Genomic DNA, 12,652 nt, shown 5'->3' on the forward strand with positions numbered 1-12,652 from the left:
AGTACTACTACGATAAAGGCAAAAATGCATCTCATGTTGCCAATAAAATTTGTGCAGTTTATGGACCCGATACAGTTTCCATTTCCACCGCACAACGATGGTTTCAACGTTTTCGTTCTGGTGCAGAGGTGATCGAATATCATCAATAAATTAATATTTTCTGAATATATTCCGCGAACTTTTTGATCATATTTCATTTCGTTGTCATGCTGAAAAAATCCAAAAAAGGTGCTTATTTCTTCCGCCGCTACAGTAACCTAACTTTTTAAAAATAATACTTTGGCAACCATCGTACGACAGCAATGAAAATTCAAGGCTTCTCAACTTAATTTTTAAATTTATATTCAACTCCAGCATTCAAATGACATTTTGTTTACTTGATGAATATTAAATCAAACGAAATGTGAAATGACTGTGCTTTCTTTGTGGAAAAAAGACGAGCCAATAAAATTTAAGCGGCAATTATTAAAAATGAGATTTGCAAGCTTACACTTAAGCTTGTATATCACTGCAATGTTTCTTATGCATACAAAAGCATTGCATCGCATTGTATAACACATACAAATGTGCACGTGTACAATAGCTTACATTTCCACCCCAAAAGTTTTTTATAAATTCATTTCCAAATTGCAGCTTTTCAAATCGACTTATTGTTAGCACAAAGTTTCAACCTGAGAGAGAAAACTGATACTTTTAGATTCAGCGGCACAAAATTTAATTACAATATTTATTATTACTATTTTGCTTTTGTAACTTAATGGTACAATTTTAATTCATTTTTCAGGTATTTAAACGCATTTGTAACGCTCCAATTGTGACATAAATTTAAAGCCGTCTGGTTACGCCACTCAATTTGTGTTAAGCTTTAGCAAAATTAACATTAATTATAGAAATATATAGCTTAGATAAGTACATAGCTACATATGGTACATACGTACGTGTATATATAATACTCAATTCTGTCTGTGATTAATAACTAACTCGTCCAATATTTAGCGATTCTAGAAGTCTCAGTTGAAACCGACCCGTACCCCTACAGGCAAACGTGCAAACAGCTTTAATTAGCGACTCATATTCTCTAGCTCAACAAATAATAGTTACTTATACAGATGTATGACCGTGAAAATTCTAAATGCTTTGCACATTTCTCTATACTGAACTACTTTTGAAAACAAATTGATTACTCATAACCGGTAATTATGTGATGGTATGAACTAATTAACTTTCTACTGACGATTACAAGTGATTTAAGTTAAAAGTTCTACCCCACAAACGTCAAACGAACAACAAGGCTATACCTGCATAGATACACTTTACAATGACACGTAGCATTAATTTACAAACTTTAAAAGTACGTTTTTAATTACAAAAATATTATTACATTAGCCGCTTTCGATTCGTCACTTAACCCTTTAATGCCCATATTAAATGAGGCGCGACAAATTTATTTTAAGATACGACATAAATAAGATTCGAGATACGAAGTGTGTTCAAAAAGTATCGCGAATTGTGTGTTTTTTTTCAAAAATTATTTATTTATTCATTAATATCTATTTTGTTCCCTTCAAAGTAATCCCCATGAGATATTATGCACTTGTGCCAACGTTTTTTCCAAGCTTCGGAGCACTTCAAAAAATCTTTTTTTTTTATCTTGTTCAGCTCCTCCTTCGATGCCGTCTTTATCTCGTCAATCGTAGCGTAGCGTTGTCCTTTCATGGGCCTCTACAGTTTCGGGAACAAGGAAAAGCCACAGGGGCCAGATCTGGGAAATATGGTGGCTGTGGCATCATTAGTGTGTTATTTTTGGCCAAAAAGTCGCGCACAAGCAACGATGTGTGACCAGGGGTGCCAAATTTTGTTCTTCCACAAATCCGGGCGTTTCTTGCGGACTGCTTCGCGCAAATTGCGCATAATTTGCAGGGAATATTCCTTATTGACCGTTTTACCCTGTGGCAAGAACTCATGATGCGCAACGCTCCTGCAATCGAAGAAAACGGTAAGTAAAACTTTTACATTCGACCGAACTTGGCGCGCTTTTTTCGGTCTTGGTTCGTGCGGCAGCTTCCATTGAGATGATTGAGCTTTGGTTTCCACGTCATAACCATAAACCCACGATTCGTCACCAGTTATCAGCCTCTGTAGCAAATTTGGGTCGTCGCGGACAGAGTCCAACATTTCATTAGCAATGTTCTTGCGATGCTGCTTTTGGTCGAAATTGAGCAGTTTTGGGACAAATTTTGCGGCGACCCGTCTCATGCCCAAATCATTGGAAAAATTGAATGGCACGATATGTATAGGTCCTCACCAACTTCTCTAACGGTGATTTGACGATTGACCAATGCCATTTTTTTCACTTCATCAATTTTTTCGTCTGTTGTTGAAGTGCTCGGGCGTCCGGCACGCTTTTCGTCGTTCACATCTTCTCGGCTTCTCGGATAAACGTTGCTTTGGTCCAAAGTGGTTTCTCCGTATGACACAGTCAACATTCGGAATGCATCCGCGCACTTAATTTCGTTTTTCACACAAAATTTTATACAGGTTCTTTGATCCATCTTTTTGAATAGGTCAAAATCGAAGACGAGCCGAAACGCGTGCAAGCAAAGCAGCTGTCAACAATTAACTAAACATTCAAAATGGCCGAACTCGTGGGCATGAGTGAGAGACATGAGTACCAACATATCGCCACAAAAAAATCGAAATTCGAATATACGTAACCTGCGAAACTTCAAAAGTCGCGATACTTTTTGAACACACCTCGTATATATGAAGATAAGACGTAAATATGAATTAATATCAATTTCGAAGACTTATCTACACATATTATATATCCCTAATTCTTCTTCTACTTGATTGGCGGCGTTTGATCTAGCTCTCGAAACATTTCTAGAACTCTATTTTCGATATATCGGTCGGAGCCGTCTTCGATTTTTTCATTATTTCCTTTCGGCTGTAAATACGCTTCCCCGTAATGTTTTTTTTACTCGATTAAATAGAAAAAAATCGAAGGAGCCTTATCAGGTGAATTCGACGGCTGTAGGATTGATTGTATTCGTTTCGTTCTTGGTCAAAAATTCGCAGACGGTGGTAGCACTGTGTTAGGGTACGTTACAATGGTGCAAAATCCACGAGCTGTTTTCCTACAAATCCTTTCTTTTTGGCGAAATGCTGCACGTAAATGTCTCATAACGCCCAAATAATGGTTTTTAATAACTGTCTCACTTTCTGGCAAAAAATCGTGGTGTTCAATACCGTTGTAATCCACAAAAATCGTGAGCACCGCTTTCTTTTGTGACTAATGCGTTTGATGAATGTTGGGTCGGATTCAGTCTTGGAAATCATGTCTTTGGCGATATCAACGCGGTCCCTCTTTCCATAAAATTTAGCTCCTTTGGGGCCAAATTTGCAGCAACACAGCAACTGATATTGAGAGAATATGAAGGTTGCGCTTTTCGTGAATCGCTATTCGACTCTCGGTGAATTTGGCAGAATTGGCTTTTGAGCTGACGAAATTCTAGATTTTTGTTTATAAACAAGTTTTTATTCTACGTTCTCTTTTCTTTCATTCTATTTACATTACCCTAACCTAACTTTTCATTTTCATTTCATAATATTCGTTATTTTCACACGATGCTTAGATTTTTCTCTCTACCTACAGCATAGTTACGCTATTTTTTCCACTTAATGCCCGAAACAGAATTGCAGCGGACAGCGGGTAACGGTTTGATGGGAGGTAAACAGCTGATCTACTCCCGTCTCAAAATTCGGTCGGTTGCACACAATTGCAACGTGGACGGTACACACTTTCAGCTGACATTTTGTGGTTACAATAAAATTAATTTTGTATGGAAATCTTTTCGTTTGCTATATTTGTGAAGCAGCTCGTTGAAGCTCATAGTTACAAAAAACAATTTTCTTGTGCAAATGGAATATTACTTGCTTTTTATTTGCTTGCTGTTGCTGATAAACAAACAAATTGTCATCCAGTAATCTAAAATATAAATAAATTTAAATATTTTCCCGCCGTAAAACTAACCGACGGCAAGAAAATCATGCGATTATGTAAATGTGTTCTAATTTTGACAGCGGGTACCCATCAGCCAGTTACCCGCTATCCATTACAATTCTGTTTAGCACAAAAGTCTGCGCAATCTTGTATTATATCATTCGCGACAAAAATTGCACTTAAGTTAAGACATTTATTTCCCTGCCTTTTAAAAAAAATGTATTAAATGAATTATCTGTCATTTTAACCGGTGAACTTATGAAATTCTTCGGGTATAGCTTATTCTATTTAGAACTTTCGAGTGTACTTTGAAGTCATATGTATATTGGATCATATTTTGCTCTGTTAAAGTGATGAAAATGTGAAATATAGCATAAATTGTATGGGAAATCATACAATTACGGGGAATGCTACTGGAGTGACAGTCACTGGTCGGATATAAATCCAGGTCGTTCCAGTAGAACGTAGAACCGACAGCCGTGGAAACGAAGTAATTGGTTTTCTACCTTTTTTCACGCTAGAAACTGGAATTTTTGGCATGTCCCCTGCATCAGCTTTTTCTGTTTATGAACTAATTCACAATGGACAAGAAAAAATAATATATTATTAACTACGTCTACATTAATACCATACATATATTTTAATTCCCACTTCGTGCATATTTTACGTTTGAAGCATTTTTGTTTACGATATTAGAAGAAAAGCTTAAGATAGAATGAAGCTTCGGGCTATTTACTCGTATTTTCTAAATTTTTTTGCTAAATTTTGTGATCAATACACTTTAAAATTGCTTTATAAGTATTTTTATTGTATTTGTTCAAATTTAGAGAATGAGGCGAACATGGCGTCAACTCCATCAATTTCATATCGCAAGATCTTAGCACATTCTACAGATGTTTCCCAAATTTGCTTTACGATTATAAGACGTGCTTGCATCTTTTGAATTTAGAAGCATTCGACAAAAGAAGGTCGATTCTCTCGTTGACTTACATCTTTCACATTACACAGAGAGTTTAAGATCTTTCGCAGCTCACAGAAATAACATATTTTAACATTCGTTTCCTTGCAGATAATGTAAATAATTCTTGTCGTGCTATTAGTGAATTTAATCAGATCTCAACTTCTTTCGAGCTACATATGTATATATAGGGTTTTTCAGTAAGAGCGCTTCAACTTTTGAACTTTTTTGAATAAAACACAAACGGTTTGACTTTTTTAACTAATTTTTTTTTTATTATCGAGTTTGAACATATACATTTAAGTATGAAATTCGATTTCTTTTGCATGACCACCGCGTGCACGTTTTACGTTGAACCCAATTTTCGACCACTCTTTTGCATAAATCGGCCGAAATTCCAGCAATTTCGCGTTCAATATTGGCTCTGAGCTCACAAATCGTCGCCGGCTTGTTATTGTAGACCAATGACTTCACATAACCCCAAAACGGGACGGCTTGTTAAATGGACCGTAAAATGGCCATAATGCTCTTAAAGTAGCAGCAACAGAACGATTATTTTCATAAAAAATTTGCACGATTTGCAATCGTTGCTCAAGTGTGTAGCGTTCCATGATGAAATGTATACTAATGAAGTTTACAAATGACAAGCGAAAAATAAAAAATATTGCGTCGTTCGGCCTCCCTATCGGAAAAGAGTTGAAGCGCACCTATTGAACAACCCTATACATATGTATGTACATATATTATATTTCTCCTTGCCTAAATTAATTTTTATCAAAAATTTAATTAATTAAGTTCCTGGGACATTCAGAGTGTAATAAGAATTTATTCATAGATTAAATAAATATACATAATACATATAATAAATATTTGCTCAGCATACACCTCTAATTGGTAATTTTGCAACTGCAACAATTCTAGTCACTCTTGATCTAATATGACTTCTCCAATGCAATATCAGTTCATGAACCAGCATGATTGCCGAGTGTCTGGCTTCTCACTGCAGCGCACATATGTACATATGTAAGTACTTATAATAACATATGAGTGTAGGTATACAAACATACCAACAGTGTGCCTTCGAAAGCTTTGCGTTAATTTGCCGGCCGGTCGAAACAAACAACTTGACTGCTGGCCAGCTGTTGTTTCAATCGTTTCTAATTAATTGCTCTTATATATTGTATTTTTCCTAATGCAAAAACACAGAATAATCTGCAAGCGCTATAGCGCTTACCGATTGGTTCTCTATTTAATGGATCTTTTTTACTGTTTTTTTTTTTTTGTATTGTATTGTATTTAATGTGCCCAAACGAGATATGTACATATGTATAAGTATACAACAAACCTGTGGGCAAAGTGCAATCATAAATGTCGAGTGGACGCGAGTGAGTACATTGGCGAACTATTGCATGCGCACGCACGTATGTACATATATGAATGTGCATGTATGCACGCATGTATCTACATATGCATGTATTCAGCATTTACAAATAAATTGAAATGAAAGCTCACCACAACTTACATGCAAATGCTGACCGCAATAAATAGGTGGGGAGACATTCATTATTTAGTAGAAATTTCACGAATTCGCGGGAAAGTTGAAAATTCGCCGCTTAGGCTCAAATTGTCGCTTTAGCGCTATATTTTTAAGTACTTAACTTTTTGTGTTAGTTTGTATGTATTTTGTATGTTATTTATGTATGTAAATATTGAGGGATGTGCATAACAGTACATCCACTGTTTAGCTACAATCAATTATCAAGTGTTGGTACACATGTAGGCCCAGTTGAATATATGTACATATGTACATATGTATGTATGTACTCGTTAATAGTTCCAGTAAACTAAAATGGGATGTGGAAAAGGCAGGGGAAGATGTACGACAAATGACGACAATGATAGGGCAAAATTCAAAGAGGAAAATTCTACAAAGTTCCAATGGCAGACAAGCTTTATATTCACTGACGACCTTTGTGTGCCCATATATACATATTCGTAGGCGCAGTAAGCGTTAAAAGTGAGTCAAACTGTATTGGATGTTGATACAAAATCTATTATTTTTTGTTTAATTTTTAAAAACTTGTAGTCCTTGTGATAAGACTATACCAACTTTTTTGTTTGTTTGCCCATTAAGTACCTATCCGAAAAAAATGTTGATTATCGTTAAGAGCATTTCGATTGGTGAAAAAGTTAGTTAAAATTGTATGCAAATCTACATATTATTCTTTTCAATTAATTCTTTATCTATTTTAATTTTTAATTTTACAAATTTTATACTTTTTCACATACTGTTTAAAAATACTTTGCTTTCGAAAGCAGTGCTTCACAGGAAATTCTGGACTCGCAGCGTAGTTGTATGAAGAGAACTTTAACTCAAAAAAATATCGATGCCAATAATGTTTTTCAGAAATGATCGAGTAAAAAAGTAGATTCGTAAAAAATGTATCGAGGGATCAATACTTTTGAGATAAAATGTTTTTCTGGAGATGGCTACCATGGAAACCATTTTTATGCCAAAGTATTCTTCTAATGCTGTATTTAAGTTTGTTTTTGGAATCCGTTGAAACCTGTACAACCAAACCCTCTCAGGGCAGAAAAAGCCACATAATAGAAAAGGTTTCTTCTAAAAACGGTCGCCCTTCGACAGGCAATGACGAAAAATAAGCAAAAATCACTTGTATAATTTCTAATATAGGAGACTGACTGGAATCGGAAGACCTCTGTTACGAGTCATATTTCTAGGTTCGTCAAAATTAAGGGTTTCTGTTAAATAATATATTGTTGATTTATCGAAGCGGTGTCGGCCATAAAAATCCTCGTCCATCAGTTAAAATGGTCGTAGCGCTTTTTTATTTTTATTTTTATTTTTTTTTTTGGTCCTCTAAATTTGTAAAGTCACGCAATATTCTTTGATTGCGAAGCATGTTTTTTCATTTATATTTAATAATTAGTAGAATGTAAAAATAATATTTTTAGTGAGTTCTGCCTTCTCCAAACTGGATAAAGAGGCAAAGCGAATGGGTCTGCTGTACCTCCTGTCATCAAACAAACAGTCGGCACAATCTCTCTTGCCAACAAGTGCTACTTTGGACTAAGTAGGCAAATGAGTAGTAAAGTCCTCTCTCGACGAACAAAACTAACACTCTACAAGAGTCTCATCATGCCCGTCCTAACGTATAGCGCAGAAGCGTGGACGATGACAACATCCGATGAAGCGACGCTGAGAGTGTTTGAGAAAAAAATTCTGCGTAATATCTTTGGACCTTTGCACGTTGGCAACGGCGAATATCGCAGGCGATGGAACGATGAGCTGTATGAGCTTTACGACGACATAGACATAGCGCAGCGAATAAAGATCCAGCGGCTACGTTGACTGGGTCATGTCGTCCGAATGGATACAAACGCTCCGGCTCTTAAAGTATTCGATGTGGTACCAGCTGGTGGTAGTAGAGGAAGAGGAAGGCCTCCTCTGCGTTGGAAAGATCATGTGGAGAAGGATTTGGCTTCATTTGGTGTGTCCAACTGGCGCCGGTTAGCACGAGAAAGAAACGACTGGCGCGCTTTGTTAAACTCGCCCAAAATCGCGTAAGAGATTATCACGCCAATTAAGAAAAAGAAGAAAAATAACATTTTGGTCCTATAACTAATAATTAAAAATAAATTTAAAAAATAATTACTTGGTAACAAAAAGAAATCTTCTTTGACAAAAAGCCTTATTTAAAAACGAAAAACTTATTCTTTGATCTTCATATGTATGTCCAACTTTTTCAATCAAGAAAAATTCAATAACAATTATAATCGGTCTCCGCGTCAAGCCTATTTTGAGTTAACCATAACAGAGTTATTTCAAAGCACAGAATATTAAAGCCTGCTTTTAACTTTTTTATTATTGAGTTTTCCTTATTTCTAAATAAGGTGAAAAAAAGTATTTTGATTTCCTCCTTTCAATAGGAGCTCACATCTGTTCTACAGAGTGTTTTTGAACACACTGATCACTTGTCACCAAAATGTTGAGAAGAACGGCTTCAAAGTTTTCAATTTATTATGCCTCCTTAAATAAAGGTAAACATATATTTTCATCTAGTGGGACACTCGGCCTTATCGTGAATTCCATGTGAGCAAATTTTTCCATAAATTGCAATACATTACAAGAACAAATTTTCCATTTTTTGTTCTTTTTTTCGTAGTGAAATTTATGGGAACGATCTCTTTACATGGAAATTCTCGAGTGGAACTCTCTACCAGTCGCAAAACGGCCTCGATAAGAAGGTCGCTTAGACCTTTCGTATGAAAACCAAATAAACCAATATAAAAAGAAGTAAAATTAATATTATATAATATATGTAAAGAAACTGAAATGAATTAAAGAAATTCGCCAATATAATAAAAATTTCATGTGAAAATGAATTTAAACTCCAAGTCATGTCTAAAGAAAGCCCAATAAAAACAAAAAAATAATAATAAAACAACATGTTTGCCGAAATTAATCAATCTCCAGGGCGAGCTCATAAAAGATAAAACACTCGAAAAATCAAAAGAAATTTCTATTAATAAATGAAAACGAAATGCACTAAAAGAAATGGCAAACCAGCGATTTCAAATAAAAATAAATTAACTCAATTCGAAATATAACACTAGAGATAAAAATAAGGAGCTACACTAGCAACGGTACAGACAAGTACAGTTTCATGTCGAAATACTTCTAAGTCGAACTGTACAAAGTAAAATATGTTAGTGATCTCACAGACAGTGGAATAACTCGGCGTTTTGTGGATTTTGGACGAAAGAAATTCATGAGATCATATCTGCATACTTATCTAATACATTTTTTTTTTTTTTGAATTATGACACTATTGAATTATTGTTTTTTTTAACGCGCTTTAGTGATGGACGTAAACTTTCGTCCTTGACGGAAAACTGTGAAAAAATTTACATTTACATGCCCAACTACAAGGTGACGCAAAATTAATCATCCGTTCTCGTTTTTGAATAAATGTATTACTAAATAAATAAAAAAAATATTTTGAGTGATGGAAATCTTTATTTTGATCTTTACGCGCTCCATTGCTTGTCTACATTGCATACCGCAGCTGTCTAGTTTACAAGTGTCACATATGATTGACGTACGACACCATTTGCAACAATTATAAACCTTCAGATAGGCTAACTCATTTTGCGCCACCTTGTATGAGTGCACCTATAAACGAGTACAAGCTATAGTGGTGCCACCATGGACCGCAAATAAAAAAAAAACACCCTCTGCACAATGAAAGCATTTACGGTTTGACTCTAATTGAATTGGAGGAAGCAATTTAGTTGATCTCGCGATCTGATTGAATGAGAGTACTCTGGCATATGCCGGCACTTACAAATACACTCGTAGCGTTCATACATTCCATATATGTATGAATTTGTGGGCAATTTTAAAAAGGGACTCTCAGACCAGTCTCCGTCACACGAAACTCAATGCGTTCTGCTTTTCTATTCATCATCATCGACTCAATGGGTTGCAAAAAACGTGCAAATTAACTACGAACGATTTCACTTTGCTACTGACAAACAGCGAAATTGTCTCGGCTTGATGTCAATGAACACCATTCAATATGCTGTGCTGTATTTGTTGTGGATTTCTACTTTACTGCTTTCTGCTTTTTGCTACATATCTATCTTTTGTGATTTGCTAAATAAATATTGACGCATTTCTGTTATTTACATTTCATATTTTAAATTTGTTTAACCATAATTTCTCCGTGAGTTTCGCTTGAAATGTGATCAAGCGGCCTCAACGTAATGTACATTTGTATATATGTATTCCTCAGCAATGAAAGTTTGTATGAAGAATATTTGCAAACTATTAATGGAAATATAAATTATTTAGAAAATAAATAAAACTGCAATTTTATTCAAATTAGCAAGCAGTAAACGCAATTATTTTAATGATTATGAAATCAAAAATAAATTGTGTGACTAATTTTTTAAATGGGGAAATGTTAAAACTATTATTATTAAGAAAGGCAAAACTGCGAACTTTAACTTAAAATTTTATGTAGGCGATACGTGAGTTCGACTTAAGTTCAGTTTGCTACCAATCCAATAGATCTAATAGTGATACTTGCAAAAATTCACAAAAAAACTTCACTAAAAGGCAGTTACAATAAATAATAAGAGATTTATTGGGATAGAAAGCAAACAATTTATTTTTAAATACATAAGTGGCTTTTAAAGTGTATTGTACAGGATGGTCCATTTAGCTTCAGAAATTTAATTTAATTCCGCAAAATAAAAGGTTCATAAATATTCTTAAATGATTTGGAAATGATTTTATACGAAATAATAAATCTTGCCGTTAAGCATGAAACACAATTTCATTCGTAAGAATTCTACGACTCACCTTTACATAACAACATAGTCAAATGGAGGCAAATCGCAGCTTCTAGAGAGCTCATTGACATCACCGTTTCGTCTGATTATTCGATTTTTGAAAGTTTTTAATGATGCGCAAATTTATTAAGCAAAAGGTGACTCGTTTGTAAAATGTCTAAATATAAAATAATATTTTTTAAGCCTCACATTTGTTATTTATCAAAATTAATAATTAAAATTCCAAACGCTTGATGGACTACCCTGTATGTATGTATGTATACGAGGTGGTTTTGCTCTGCGTGTTTCGAGTTTACCGTAGGTATGCGATAACTTTCTGTTGAAAAATTGCTCAATCCCATTTCTTTATTTTAACCGCTGCATATTAATGCATTTTAAAATTCCATTAAAATCGTTAGAAACTAATAGAAAGTTGTATCGTAATATTTAAGTAGGATAATGTGTAGTATATTACTATATTTTCAATTTTACAAAAAAAGGAGAAAACGCTGTTCAAGACTTGACTCAAGTTTGAGCTGTTTAGCAAGATTTTGGTACCCTCATCGCAAAGCAGTTCAAACTTCTTAAATAATTGGTGAAATAAAAAAATATTTTTTTTAAAATTAGTTGGCAATCAATCCTATTGAAAATATTTTTGGGCTTAAGTTCTCTAAAACGCAACTTATTTGATACCAATTTTATAATATTTAATTAAATTTTTAAATTACCTATACGAATATTCTCAGGTTTAAGTTTTTATAAATTGAGCTAAACTTGAGCTTCACGTAATTTTAGTAGACGTACTAAACTGAGCATTTTTAAAAACGGCCCTCTTTAATGGTTGTGAAACCTGGAAACTCTGCCAGAGTATGCAATAATTAGAAAATTATAAAATTCGGAAAAATGCAATGAAAAGCTAGAAATAGAAACCCCCGATCCCGATCAGAAAGTCGGAAAATTGAATTGTGCTCCAAATCTGAGTATTCATTTATTTTCAGGTATCAAAAATAACAGTGATCATGTTTTTCAAAAATTACAAGGGAAGGACCAAATATTTTCCCTGGAGAAAATCATTGATTTTCTTGTGATTCTCAGAGCAACCCCTACAGGAGTCCTGAATGTTTTTTACCTTACCAACTTTTTTGAGAAAAGTCATAGTAGACGGACTTATTTTTTTAGTCAAATTGAACTAGTTAAACTAAGCTAAGCGAATCAAAACAAGTTAAAATAAAATTCGGAGCTTTTATCATAAAAGTCAGACCTAGCGAAGTACTGTTGGAAACTTATAAATTCAAAATATTACTTTTCGGATTATTTCGGTCAATGTCGGA

The 12,652-nt window shown here is 34.4% G+C and overlaps 1 protein-coding gene across 1 annotated transcript in view; it reads right to left on the reverse strand.

Annotated features, from left to right (window-relative positions):
* The window catches only part of LOC129236147 (transforming growth factor-beta-induced protein ig-h3), a 57,669-nt gene that overhangs the window by 10,518 nt on the left and 34,499 nt on the right, over window positions 1–12,652 (reverse strand). The window lies entirely within an intron of this gene.

The sequence above is a fragment of the Anastrepha obliqua genome, chromosome 1, assembly GCF_027943255.1.
Source record: "Anastrepha obliqua isolate idAnaObli1 chromosome 1, idAnaObli1_1.0, whole genome shotgun sequence".
Classification (NCBI taxonomy): domain Eukaryota; kingdom Metazoa; phylum Arthropoda; class Insecta; order Diptera; family Tephritidae; genus Anastrepha; species Anastrepha obliqua.